Source organism: Haemaphysalis longicornis, unplaced genomic scaffold, assembly GCF_048455015.1.
Source record: "Haemaphysalis longicornis isolate Haplotype H1 unplaced genomic scaffold, Haemaphysalis longicornis Haplotype H1 scaffold_10, whole genome shotgun sequence".
In the NCBI taxonomy this organism is placed as follows: domain Eukaryota; kingdom Metazoa; phylum Arthropoda; class Arachnida; order Ixodida; family Ixodidae; genus Haemaphysalis; species Haemaphysalis longicornis.
The window spans coordinates 63,276,046-63,288,590 of NW_027526204.1; the positions used below are offsets into that span (position 1 = coordinate 63,276,046).

A 12,545-nucleotide genomic window follows, 5' to 3' on the forward strand; every position below is an offset into this window, starting at 1 on the left:
CTTTCGTTTTGTGATTCGACCGGGCAGGACTGAGGGCTCCGCTTTTTTACGATCTCGCCGGGATCCAATGAAAACAGGCAATCACCGGAACCTGTTCGTTGACAGATGACAAATAGCTTTTTTTTTTTTTTTAAACGCCACTTCTCGTGAAACTCTCAAAAAACAAAGATCTATAGCTGAAATGCGAAGTTTAGGGACAGTCAAACCCAGGTACACTGAACGTGTCAATGGGATGATCGGCTCTAATATAAATATACATTTTTTTACTATCCTGACGATTACAACTTTTTGCGGTCCCCACGTTTTATGGAACTTCACTACATATATGGCTTCTTGGCCGATCCCCACCACATGTGCCGCTTCATCCCCCAGCAATACCGGCGAATTTTAAAGACGACAGTCTTTCCTGAGATACTCAAACGCAGAAATTTCGGTCTGTCTGTATGTGTGTCTGTCTATCTATGACTCCATTTAGCCACCCGGCCAAAGTGAAACGGAAGCTGCGCAATAGTCTCATATATCCACAGCAAAATCTAAGCGTCTAAATCTGGTGTCAATGTTCATACTTGTCAACACTGTTGAACAATAACAAGGCATTACGCAAATGTAAGGCAGAAAATCAATACATAAGTGATATTTGCAGTGATCCTTTATTAAAAAAATTTGTAGATGCTTGGTTTTTGCGATTTCAAATGAAGTGCTAGATCAACTGCAGAAAACCGTCGCCTGCTGTTGCCCGCGCTCCTGGCGGTATTTGAAAAAATTCAACGGCAACATCAACGAAAGGTTCCAGTAGATAGGTTCCACGTTCCGCTTGAAACGCTCGTGGAGTAAGGCAACGTTGTAGTAGAGTGCCTCGATTCACGCGCATCTCCACCGTACGGCAGCGCTGGCATCGAGGCGCCCGACTTGGAACAGTGGAACGCGGTAAATTTAAATTGACTTTAGCAAACCTCCAGCGTACTTATCTTGGGAGGAACGAGACGGGAGAGGAACAGCATGAGGGGTGAGCGGGAAAGAGAAGGGAGGCCTTCACTTGGCAGGGGCGCCAGTCGACTATCGTCTTTCGTCGACATTTGCAGCGAAAGGAGCAGATACGCGGTCAGTTTTTTTTTTTTTTGCGCGAACATCAATAAACTTAATTATCCGGCTGCCACCCAACGTGTGACTGCTGAAGACACTTCGCTCAAGATCAGGCTCAATGTTGCCTACATTAAACATTTCTTTTTAAGCTTCGACATACTCCGCACCCCCCCTTCCCTCTCCGTGCACGACCTGTGGAGTTGGCGAGGATTTAAAGCCCGTTCTCGGCGCATGTCCTCGCTACGAACTTGAACGCACCACCATTGAGCTTCCTCTGGCCCTGCTCATGTCCGCTCAGATCTCTTTGCCGAATTTTCTTGGGCCGTGGCTCGCAACAGAAATGGTATGTAGCGCAGTAAAGGCGCTCTTAACGTTTCTCCGGAACACTGGGCTTGGAAGTGAGCTGTAAACTCTCGAAAAAACGGCTCTTTCGCCTGATTGCGTGTCTGCCTTTGTGTGTTTCCGGGTATGAGCAGTCATGTGTACGTGAGAGATCTTTCCACTTTTCTTTGTATCACCTTCACCCCCATCTGGTGTAGGAAGTCGGGCGTCTAGCCTGGCTGCCTTCACCTTCTTAAATATTGTTCTATCTCTCTCTCAAGGGCTCGACAGCTCAGCAGGAAATGCGGAGATGACCAACACACAAGGTACACCGACATCGCATAAAGTCATAAAACGCCAAGAACAACTCTTGTAGGGCTAACCACGAAAGGAGACATCGCCAGTGCGGCCTCATATATATCCACCTGTCGTTTGGGGCTTAAGGAGGCAATGGCCATCGGTCATTCCAAAGAACCACACTCACAGTAAGATCTCAACACGCCTGTCACTCATATCAAGATGAACTAGCACCACCTAATTCTCTCTCTATCGTAAAAAGCTTCCTCACGACATCGAAATAACCCTTTTCTCGGCTCCTGGCCACTCAGGCCTTGTAGGGAACGAGGCAGCACATGCCGCCACCTGCGACTTTCGTATACGGGCATTCCCAACTTCTGGACAGGAAACCACGTACGAGTGGCACAGTGAACGTTCAATTAGCAGCGCAACACCCATCGACCCCACTTACAACTCGATACTCTCCCAGCACATACACATAAAAAGATAACATCCTCCCCCACACCCCTCGCTATCAAACCACTGTGAATAATACATGCTCTGAAGACTGCAAACAGAAGCATTTTACGATAACATAACCCTCTCGAACATCTAAACATCCCTTTCCTCACCAGACTGCCCGCACTGCAACTCACCCCTCACGACACAGCATTTCGCATTCTCCTGCCAACATAACATTAACCCCATTAACAACCCATCCCTTGAGCAGCGGGAGTCTGCGCTGACCACCTCGGTGCCGGAAATTCAAGAAGCCCTGGCGCAACGAATACCGTGATTCGGCGCATGTTTGCGGCCTCTGGACATTAAAGGAGTAGTGATACGAAATTTCAAAGCTGAGATGACTATGTAAAATGCTTCCCTTTTATCAGTAGATATCTCCCAGCAAGTTTCAACAGTAGCCGTTCAGTATAACATTTTAAATCCATTTGAGAGTTTTAGCTGACCGTTTTCGACGCTCCGCTCCGGTATCGGCGGCCCACTCAGCGCAACCGGAGCCAATGCCGTTCGCGGCCAAGCGCGCCACGCATGCGCAATGACGCTTCCTCTCGCTATCGGAGCGGAGCGGACCGTGAAAGACGGTCAGCTAAAACCAAGGAGGTTGTATACAACCTCCTTGGCTAAAACTCCCTCTGCTACTTGCCCCAAACTGCCGACGTCGAGGCTCCCGTGATGTAGCCGACGCGCTGGCTGCGGTTGGCGTGCGCTGCTACGCCGTGTGCATCACGTCATGGTTTTGGGACTGACGTCATGCTGCCCGGGTGCGCGGGGATGGTGAAGACCTCGGCCGGTCTGGGCGAGCGCGTGCGCTCACTCGCGCGCGCGTCCAGACCGGCAGCGGTGCGACAAGAATGGTGACGTCAGGTGCTCCCTCCTGTCATGGCGGCCGCTGGGCGTTCGTTTTGTCGAAACCGAAACTGACACGAATAAACGATGCTGTAAATGATTGTTTCCTCCGCGATCGACCGTCTAATGTGCCATTCTATGATTAGTGGGCTAATGGGCACCCATAGCAGCGAAAAAACAAAACGTAACACGAAAGTTTCGTGTCAGTACTCATTTAAGGCTAACGCCATCCCCGTCCCAATATCCTCTCGCGCAAATAAATGCTGATCTCTCTCTCTCTCTCTCTCTCTCTCTCTCTCTCTCTCTCTCTCTCTCTCTCTCTCTCTCTCTCTCTCTCTCTCTCTCTCTCTCTCTCTCTCTCTCTCTCTCTCTCTCTCTCTCTTTCTCTGTCTCTCTCTCTCGTGGCCCATAACAGCACGCTGAGAACTAAGGGCCCGTTATTCCCTTAAAGGTTTAGCTGTCAATTTCTTCGCTTGGCAACGCTGTGAACGGCCACGGACATGGCACGGTTTGTGCCACTGCGCCAGAACGCCGCAGAAAAAAAAAGAAAAAACACCGGCGTGCGTCGTTTGCTCTGTTTCAACCTGATTCTCGACGGTGGTGTCAACAGAGACATTATTAATCCCACTCACAATGGAGTCGAGGCATTACTTTGCGTTCGGTGGGATAGAGTTTGGAACGTTGGTCTAACACACATCATGTGTTTAGCACGGACAAGTACCGCCACCCCGTGCAGCCTGACGGAATCAGTGACGGCGCACTCACATGGTTGCCTGCCCGTGTGCCTCGCCATGAATACAACCTATAGTTGCAAGTCCACCGCAGAAGAAGTCTGTGCCAGACGTGCTTGCGGCCTTGGCTCGAGAAGTGCGCATTTAGGGACGATTTCAGCTACCCTGTCCCCCTCGATCCCTCCATGCACCTCTTCCTTTTCCACGCCTTAACACCCCCGTACTTCGAAACTCTTTTCCGAGGCGCGTGGTCGTGACAAGATGAACGTCAGATTTACCGTTGAATGACAGAACCCACCCTTAGAATTGAAACATGGATGTCGAACCTGTTATTCCTGCATTTTTCGTTTGTACGCTTCGCGCTACCAAAAATATCAATCAGTTACAAAAATTGCATCCAGCGAAACGTAAAGGTGCCGTCAAAAGTAACTCTAACCCGGTCAAGTCAATTTATAGGGATTTTCTTCTTCTGGAAACTGTCTGACTACATTGGTGTGCTTTTAAAGAAGCCCCCCCCCCCCCCCCCCCTTCATAATAGATAAAGCTTCCCGTAGACCGGTAACAGCTGTCGTAAAGCCAGTCAGCCAGCCAAATATTTTGCAATATTCACAACTCCTTGTTCCAATTACTGATGATGGCGCTTGTGCAGGGATTTCTTGAGCAATCCACGGGGAAAGTGTTAAGAGTAGGGAATCTGCTCATCTAGAAATAGAAATTTTCTCCGCCGAATGGAACACCATGCAGTGCGAGGGCGTGGATGTGGACGTGCTTATTCAGGGCAGAATGCCGTATTGAAGGCACCCAGGTTACAGTTGGGACGTAAGGCTCCGCGCCGAGTGCGCGGGCGAGGTGATTACCATATTTTCGCGCGGCATAACCCGCACCGAAAATGCGGAAATTCCGGTGGCAAAGTAGGAGCGCGGATAATACGCGTTTTTTTTTTTCTTTTAGTGCAGCTTCACGGCAATGCGCGTTGTGCCGTGAAGCTTCTACGCAGTAACACTGACTAAGCCTTTCATGGCCGCGATTGCGCAAAACATACCGGGTGCGCGAGGTATTTGAGAACGCTGTTCCTTATCGTCATACACACCGGCAGCCACATCATATATCTAGGCGCGCGGCTTCTTGTTCGTCTACCCCTTATCATTCATATTGCGCAGTTTGCTTAAAGATGGAAGTGTACAAGTTGAAGCAGCAAATGAAACACCGTGTAGTCCTCGCCGCCCTGACCGCGCACCGCAGCGACTTGGAAATTGCCACCTTCCTGAAAGTAGCGAAGTCTTTCATTTACAAAGTGTGGACAAAGCTGATGTGTCGTGGCGGTGACATGGCACCTGTGGCAACAAGAAAAAAGCACAGTCAGTGCTCAAAGACCGTCAGAACCCCTTAATTTCTCCGGCGGTGGTGCTATCCGTTGTCCGCAGTGAGGGTGACGTCATGCCACCACACGTTTTTTTGCAGGACTCCGCGTTAATGCCGCCGGTTACGTGGTTGTGCTTGCTTGCCACCATTGTGAAGCCATGGATAGAGAGTGTTTTCAAAGAAAGACCATGTGTCTTTCAGCAAGATTCGGCTCCTGTACACACCGCCTGCGTCACCTAATAGTGGCATGTCTGACAACTTCTGCGACCCCGTCACTCCCAACTTGTGGCCTCCTAGTTCTCCAGCTAGATTTAAATCCGCTCGACTACTATGCCTGGGGCGTCGTTGAGGGAGAGGCAAGCAAAAGGGCCGTATAATACAAAAGACTCGCTGATGGGAGCCATTTCTCACTCAATGGCCAACATCTCCAAGGAGCACGATCCCTGCACGCAGCCGTTCGCGAAGCCGAATCGACAAAACAAGAAACACAGGTCACTGACCATTTCAAAAACAAATTGACGTTTCGGGAGCGCTATGGCTCCCTTGTTCACAAAAAAGAAGCTTCTTTTTTGTGAACAAGGGAGCCGTAGCGCCCCCGAAACGTCAATTTGTTTTTGACTTGGTCAGTAGCCTGTGTTTTTTGTTTTGTAGTATTCTACCTGACCAGACGGTATGCCGTCCAACCATCGACTTCAGAAGCCGAATCGAATCGATTATTGCGGCCGATGGCGCATTCATTGAATAGTTATGGAATTAAAACATAACAGAAGTATTTCGCAAAGTTTGGTGAAAATATGTCTCATTTTTCTGGCAATATTCTGTTGTGTCTGGCGCCAACGTTCTGTTCTCAAGTACCTGCGTACCCGCTACAAGGAAAAGGAAGAAATACAAGGAGGAGAGCACTTTAACAACTGAATTTCATTAGTGAATTGTGACTTTCGCCTTGCAGTCAGTGTATCAGACTTGCTAAATATACCCTTTTTCTGTCTACTCAGTATGTGATGTGTTGCTTGAACAGTACTTTGGTGTAGCCTTTCCTGTATCAAATGTGCGGGCAATACGCGAAGATTTTTTTTTTCCGGCGGGCTGAAAGTGGGGGTGCGGATTATATGCAGTGGCGGGTTATACGCGCGAAAATACGGTATGTGGATTGGTACAACTTGCTTTGGTCGAGACGTCCAAAGCCACGCGAAACGACTGGACGCGGGCGCCAAGCGACGATAAGCGACTGGATGTTGTTCCAATGAGATGCCAAGCGACGCTATATGGGGTGTGACGTGACTTCGAAGTGGATGCAATTCTCTGTCTGCGCGCCTGCATATATGCTAAGCAAGTACGCAGTGGCCGTTTAGGTTTACTCTCCACTCCCCTTCCATATTCGGTTTATTCTTCTGTTGATGATGATGATTATGCTTGTATTGGTATCCCCTTTAAAGCGGGGTGATGACGTATCATCTCACCAAAAAAATCCCGGGCCATCTCCCCTAACGTCAAACCCACAGAGAGGGGCGAAGAGTGCAGTGTATAAGTGCATTTTTGGCGCCTTGCCGTTTTTGCCAACGGAGATGAAACCGTTGGGGAGTTAGTTTGTTATATCCGATATTCGTTGCAACCTATGAGGTAGAACTCGACTCTAATAATATGGCAATCTAGGTGTCGCAGCAATCCTAGATAAAAAATAAACGCATTGTTCTAAGCTTCAAACCCACTATAAACGTGGTATTATACTTATCTGCCTCCTTGCGGCATTTCAAACTAAGCAGACGGAAACGTGAGATCGTGAAATTACAACACAACAAAAGTTCGTTCGGCAATGCAGGCCTGCGTGTTTATTTACTTGAAGGAGGATGCGGCCTTCGCCTGGTGGCTCTTCACAGTCTGAGCGGAATGAAGTTTTGCACAGTGTCCACGCAAGAAAGGGCCTTTTCTACTTGTGCAGTTTTTCAAGCTACTGAAAAATGGTTGTTTTGTCCAATTTTTTTCAAAAATTTGGCCTTTAATATGCTAGCTGCCCAGTTTTGAGCCCCGCAGAAACCAAATATTTCTTCGTTATAGCCGATATCACGTGGCTCTCGAGGTTTCGGTTTCGTTATAAAAAGAATAGGTGTCACTGAAATGAAGCGTGACCAAACAAACTTCGTATTGAGTTCGCTATATCCGATAATTCGCTATATCAGTCTTCACCATAACGAAGTTCAACTGTACTAATTTCCAGATTGTTTACTTTTTCACTGCTTATTTACTTGCACGCCCTCTTCAACCTTCCCTGGTAATGTTCTTCCCTTATGAAGGACAATGATTGATTGCACGGTTTAACGCGCCGACGCAACGCAGGCGATGAGGCGCGCCGTAGTGGAGGGCTCCGGATTAATGTTGACCACCCGGGGATCTTTAACGTGCGCCGAAATCTCGCACACACGGGCGTTTTTGCTTTTCGCCTCCATCAGAAAAGAGGCCGCCGCGGCCGGGAATCGAACCCACGTCCTCGTGCTCAGCAGCGCAACGCCTTAGCCACTGTGCCACCGCGGCGGGTGTGACGTACAATCATGGACAAATGGAGCACGAACACGAAAATATGCGCCAGAACACGCAAATAGCGCGATTCCTTTCCATGCAGGTCGAATTGACTCGTAGATTAATCACAGCAACAGTGTTCGGAAGTGTGTCTTTCCAAATATACCAATAGCGCGCCATTGTTTGACCTCCGCGAACAGTATCTTTGAATTTTTCGTGTTCCGGTTCATATTTTCGGGTTCGTATTTCATATATACGTGACTGTACATTTCTTTTATTTTGTTTGTTTCCTTCGCATTCTTTCCTTTGAACTTCTTGGTGGCTGAAAAGCGAAGTTAGGCGGCAGCGTTCTGACACGCGTGACTTAAACCTGACCAGGCAACAAGCTTTGTCAAAAAAATATAATCGGGCGAATTGATGCAGATTCGTTTTAGGTGCGCAGGCAAGCTAGCCTCACTTGGCTCATTTGCATCCTTATGCGGGTCAAAACTGACTTTGCTTGTTGGGTAAAATGGAGCAATTTTATTTATTCGGTGAGATCAGTAGGGGAAAGCGCGGTATCCACTGGTTTGCCTGTAACCGCCATCACTCAAAAAGAAAACAAACCACCAGCAAAAAGGGGGAAAACACGAGCCAAAAGCGGGTATTGAAGTTATGTCTGAAAGAGAGAACACCGCGCCTAAATCAACTGTGCAAGACAGGCGTGTCAGCAAATTTCGGGCAGGTTTTGGCGCGAAATTCAAACAGAAGCAAACGAGCTGAATTGACTCGGTAGTGTCATAAGTACCCAGAGTAGCTCCACACCGCGAGCTTTGGGCCATCCAAAAAATAAAACAAGAAAGAGCTTACGAGATACCATATCGCCTTTCGACGTAATTTGCAGCGAATGAAGCAGGTACACGTATATTTATTTTTGTTATGTAAGACTTGCGCAATTCCGGTTTCAAACCATTCGGGCCAGCAGCTAGGCTAACAGGCGGAAGGTATATAGACGAACGCTGAGACGTATCTTTTTGTCCCATCTACCCACTGACCGGTATACGTTTCACCTTATGTGCGCGGCGCAAGCAAGTCTGCTCGCCATATCGCATCTTGCGTGTCCGTCCTCTGTGGCTCATTAGGAGAGGTCGCCGCTTATTTACCTCAATTGAATTGCGCGCCGACTGAACGTGTAATGAGGCTACTCGTAATGCACCTCCAGCAAAAACAGTCACGTACGCGCGACGCGTTCCTTCAGATATATTTCTCCAGGTCGCGTTCCAGGCGACGACTTCGCAATCCCTGTGCGCGCCTGATACGCCGGGCTTGGCAGCTTTATCCCGTATATCCGCGCGAGTAGGGAGCGGCTGTAATTGTCACGTTACGCGTCGTCCTTGGTGCCAGCGGGTCACATTCACGGAGGCGGGGGATGGGGGTCCAACGCTGCGCGAGGTAGTCGCAAGATTTTCGCACGATCCGTGGCTCGAGGCCGGAAACCTCGAGCGATTAGCACCGCTAGGTGTCAAGAGTTCGAGGGTTATAGCAGAGCGGAGAATCGGTACAGCGGAGAGCGGAGAATCGGAGAATCGGTACCCGGTACACCTGCGCATGCGTACAACCAGTTTTTTTGCCTCTACGCACGCGCAGTGCTCATCAACCGGGTACCGTACCGGGACAGGTTCACCGCTCTGCTATAACTCTCTATTGTGTGCGGCGCCGAACGAGCAACACTGGTTTTGCCTTCCGCGGTGTATACGCGGACTATATGACGGTACTTATTAACTTCTTTGCTCTCACATCGTATTTGCGTCTCTTACTTCGCTTTCGTTTCTTTGCCTTTTGGCGCCAATTGCTTCAAGCAGCTTCTTTCTAAACGTATATGCGGCGCTTTCTTCGCTTTCGTTTCTTTGCCTTACGGCGCCAATTGCGTCAGCCATCAGAGAGAGAGAGTGGGGGAGAGAGAGACAGAGACAGAGAGAGAGGGAGATAGAGACAGAGAGAGCGATAGAGAGGGAGGAGAGAGACAGAGAGAGACAGAGAGGGAGGGAGGAGAGAGACAGAGAGAGCGATAGAGAGGGAGGAGAGAAAAAAAATGGGATTCGGTCGGCACCAGAATCACGGGACGCTCGCCGCCGAGTCTGTACACAAAGCAGCCGCGTCGGCGGATTGCCTCGAAAGCGCGTCATCCCTATTTCATATTTGCCGCGCTTTCGAGGCGCTTTTTCAAAGAAAGTGCTACGAGTTGTGCCGCGCCTCCGCCAGATGGCGCCACGGGTCCCGCCACCGAAAGAAGACGCAGTGAAACATCCCCCTCGCGAGGGGCACGATCAAATGCAGAGCATTTCCGGGGGCGCACGACGTTAAGTAGTTTGCGTTACGTTAATGTTGTTGCACTTGTGGCAACTGCTGACGAAAGAGCACTCGTCACCAGTAATTTGAATGAGTCAACGATATAAGGCGCGTTCGTACCGCCCCATTCTGTGTCGGCTTTGTGGCGCAGTGGGTAGAGCACCATGTACATTGCGTTCCGCCCGCAGGGTCGAGGGATCGAAACCGGGCGCCGGGTAGTATTTTTTTTATATAGTAGGGAGGGGTGCTGTGCGGACTACGGACGTCAACGCGGGTGACATCGTGAATTACTGAAATGCTCATTTAAAAGGGAGAGAGAGGGGAGAGATACAGAGAGAGGGAGAGAGAAAGGGGAGAGAGAGGGGAGATATTCAGAGAGAGACAGAGAGGGAGGGTGGAGAGAGAAAGGGCGGAGAGAGAGAAGGAGAGAGAGGGGAGGAGAGACGAAGAGAAAGGTAGAGAGAGACAGAGAGAGACAGAGAGAGAGGGAGGAGAGAGAGAACTCTATTGGGCCGAGCTCTGTCCCGCGGACGTGGTGGCCGCTGGCTTTAGCCTAGCGGCGACAATGACAGCCCGATTCGACACAGAGGCTTGAACCTCCGGATGGGAGCTTCCCAGCGCCCTCCTCCACTGCTCATCGCAGGCTACAGAAGGATAGGGATCATTGAGCAAGCCTACAAGGTGTGGGATGAGGTGGTGGCAATGCCACATGATGGCATTGTCAGTCAGTCCCAGTCATGTCAGTCCCATCATGTGGCATTGCCACATGATGGGACTGACACGCCGCAGCTTCCTACATGATTAGGGTTCAACGCTGCTGGTATGCACCTGCTCCACTCACGTGAATCACGTTCAGGTGTCCCGCGGGCACGCGCTGTTTCACATCTTTCACATCTTTTACGTTTCCAATTCATAGTTTTGTGGATTTTGTTAAGCGGGCACATTGGCCCCTCAAAGTTCCCCATTCCCGGGCAGTTCCCAAGTAGGTGTGCCGTACGCAGAATGAAACAACAACGGCAACAACTTTTGTTCCGCTGCTGGGGACGAGTGCAGATCGTGGTACTACTGCGGCAACTCGGCTTGAAACCACATAGGATCACGCACTTTCTTTTAGTTGCGAAGCATCTCTTGCTCGGGGGGATGTCCCGCGTCCGTGCCCCGTCCGCAGCGCCTCTGATGATGATTGTGGCAGGATGCCCCTAGGGACTGGCCAACCAAAGAATCCATCACGAGATAGCTTCGCGTTCAACCACCGTCATCATCTTCCCGTAGGGGAACCGCTGAAGAAGAAGGAGAAGAAGATCCCCTGATTGGGTATGCGCCAATATAGTGAAGGAACAACAACAACAAGAACAAAGACAAAGCTGCGAAGACGAGGGCGTGTACGTGGCTCTAAGCCGGTGAACCAACGTCAACAACCTTTTTACCTCACCAACGCTTACGGAGACTACCGATTCTACCACAGAGACAACAACATCGACGAGAACATGATGGACGAGTTTGGGCGCCTCGAGAACCACCGCCTACTCATCGTAACACAACAGTACTTGCGTGCCTTTGCCACCGGTGTGGACCCGGACGCGGAATTCCCTCTGGCGCTACTAAACACCAGATCACTCAACATAACTTTAGAAGGCAAGTTGCGCTTGTTGTGTGAACACTGAGACGGACACAGGGAAAAAACGTATACTTTCACGAGAAGTGTTTTCTTCTTTTACGTGTTTTTTTCCCCGTGTCCGTCTCAGTGTTCACAACCAGCGCAACTTGCCTTCAAAAGAATGTTACACCAACTAGACCGACATCAAGCTTTACTGAATCAACATAACGGCAACACAATGGAACCACACGGAACCCTCGGGATGCTTCGCATCCTCATCAGGGTTCCCCACGGGAAGATGGTGTAATTTTATTTACTCTTTACAGCGACTGCAATTTTCTTGACCGGGCAAGAACTGCTACATCAACGACAGCTGTTCGTCGAATGGGGAACTCAAGGCTTTCATCTTTCAAAAATGAAAAAAGAAGACCATACTGTAAGCGTCTTTGGCCCTTCCACCAGTGAACGTTGGTGGAGTCACCTTTGGGGCGACGACCCTGGACGGAAAGACCCTGCCTTGTTTAAATCATTGCTTCCGGAATCGATGATAATGATGATGATCATGATGTCCTCAAAGATTTTGGAACGTTCCGACAAGGGGGGATTGGCCAGGGCTAAATCGGTTGTTAAATACGTGGTGACTTCAAAATACTAAATTATTTCCGGAAAGAGGCTGTAAAAGGAAACTTATGAATAAAACCCGAATTATCCATTAATTAGCACCCTTCAGAAATTCAAACGACCTGAAGCAGAAAGAAAATTTTGAATGCTAATATATCGTTTCTTTCTCTTCTTTTTCCTTTCTTTTCACGGCTTTCTCTTTTTTCTTTTTTTCTACTTTTATCTCTGCTTTATTTTTCTCATTTTACCGTCATCATTCTCAGTGCAGATGTGGTGCTAGAGTGTTGCATCCCCATATTATGTTTCCATCTGTTCTTTTTGTGTCACATATACTACACCTTTGAACA

At 49.2% G+C, this 12,545-nt stretch overlaps 1 protein-coding gene across 1 annotated transcript in view; it reads right to left on the reverse strand.

Annotated features, from left to right (window-relative positions):
* Positions 1-12,545, reverse strand: part of LOC144158637 (uncharacterized) — a 210,865-nt gene that overhangs the window by 168,361 nt on the left and 29,959 nt on the right. The gene's annotated exons all lie outside the window — the stretch shown is intronic.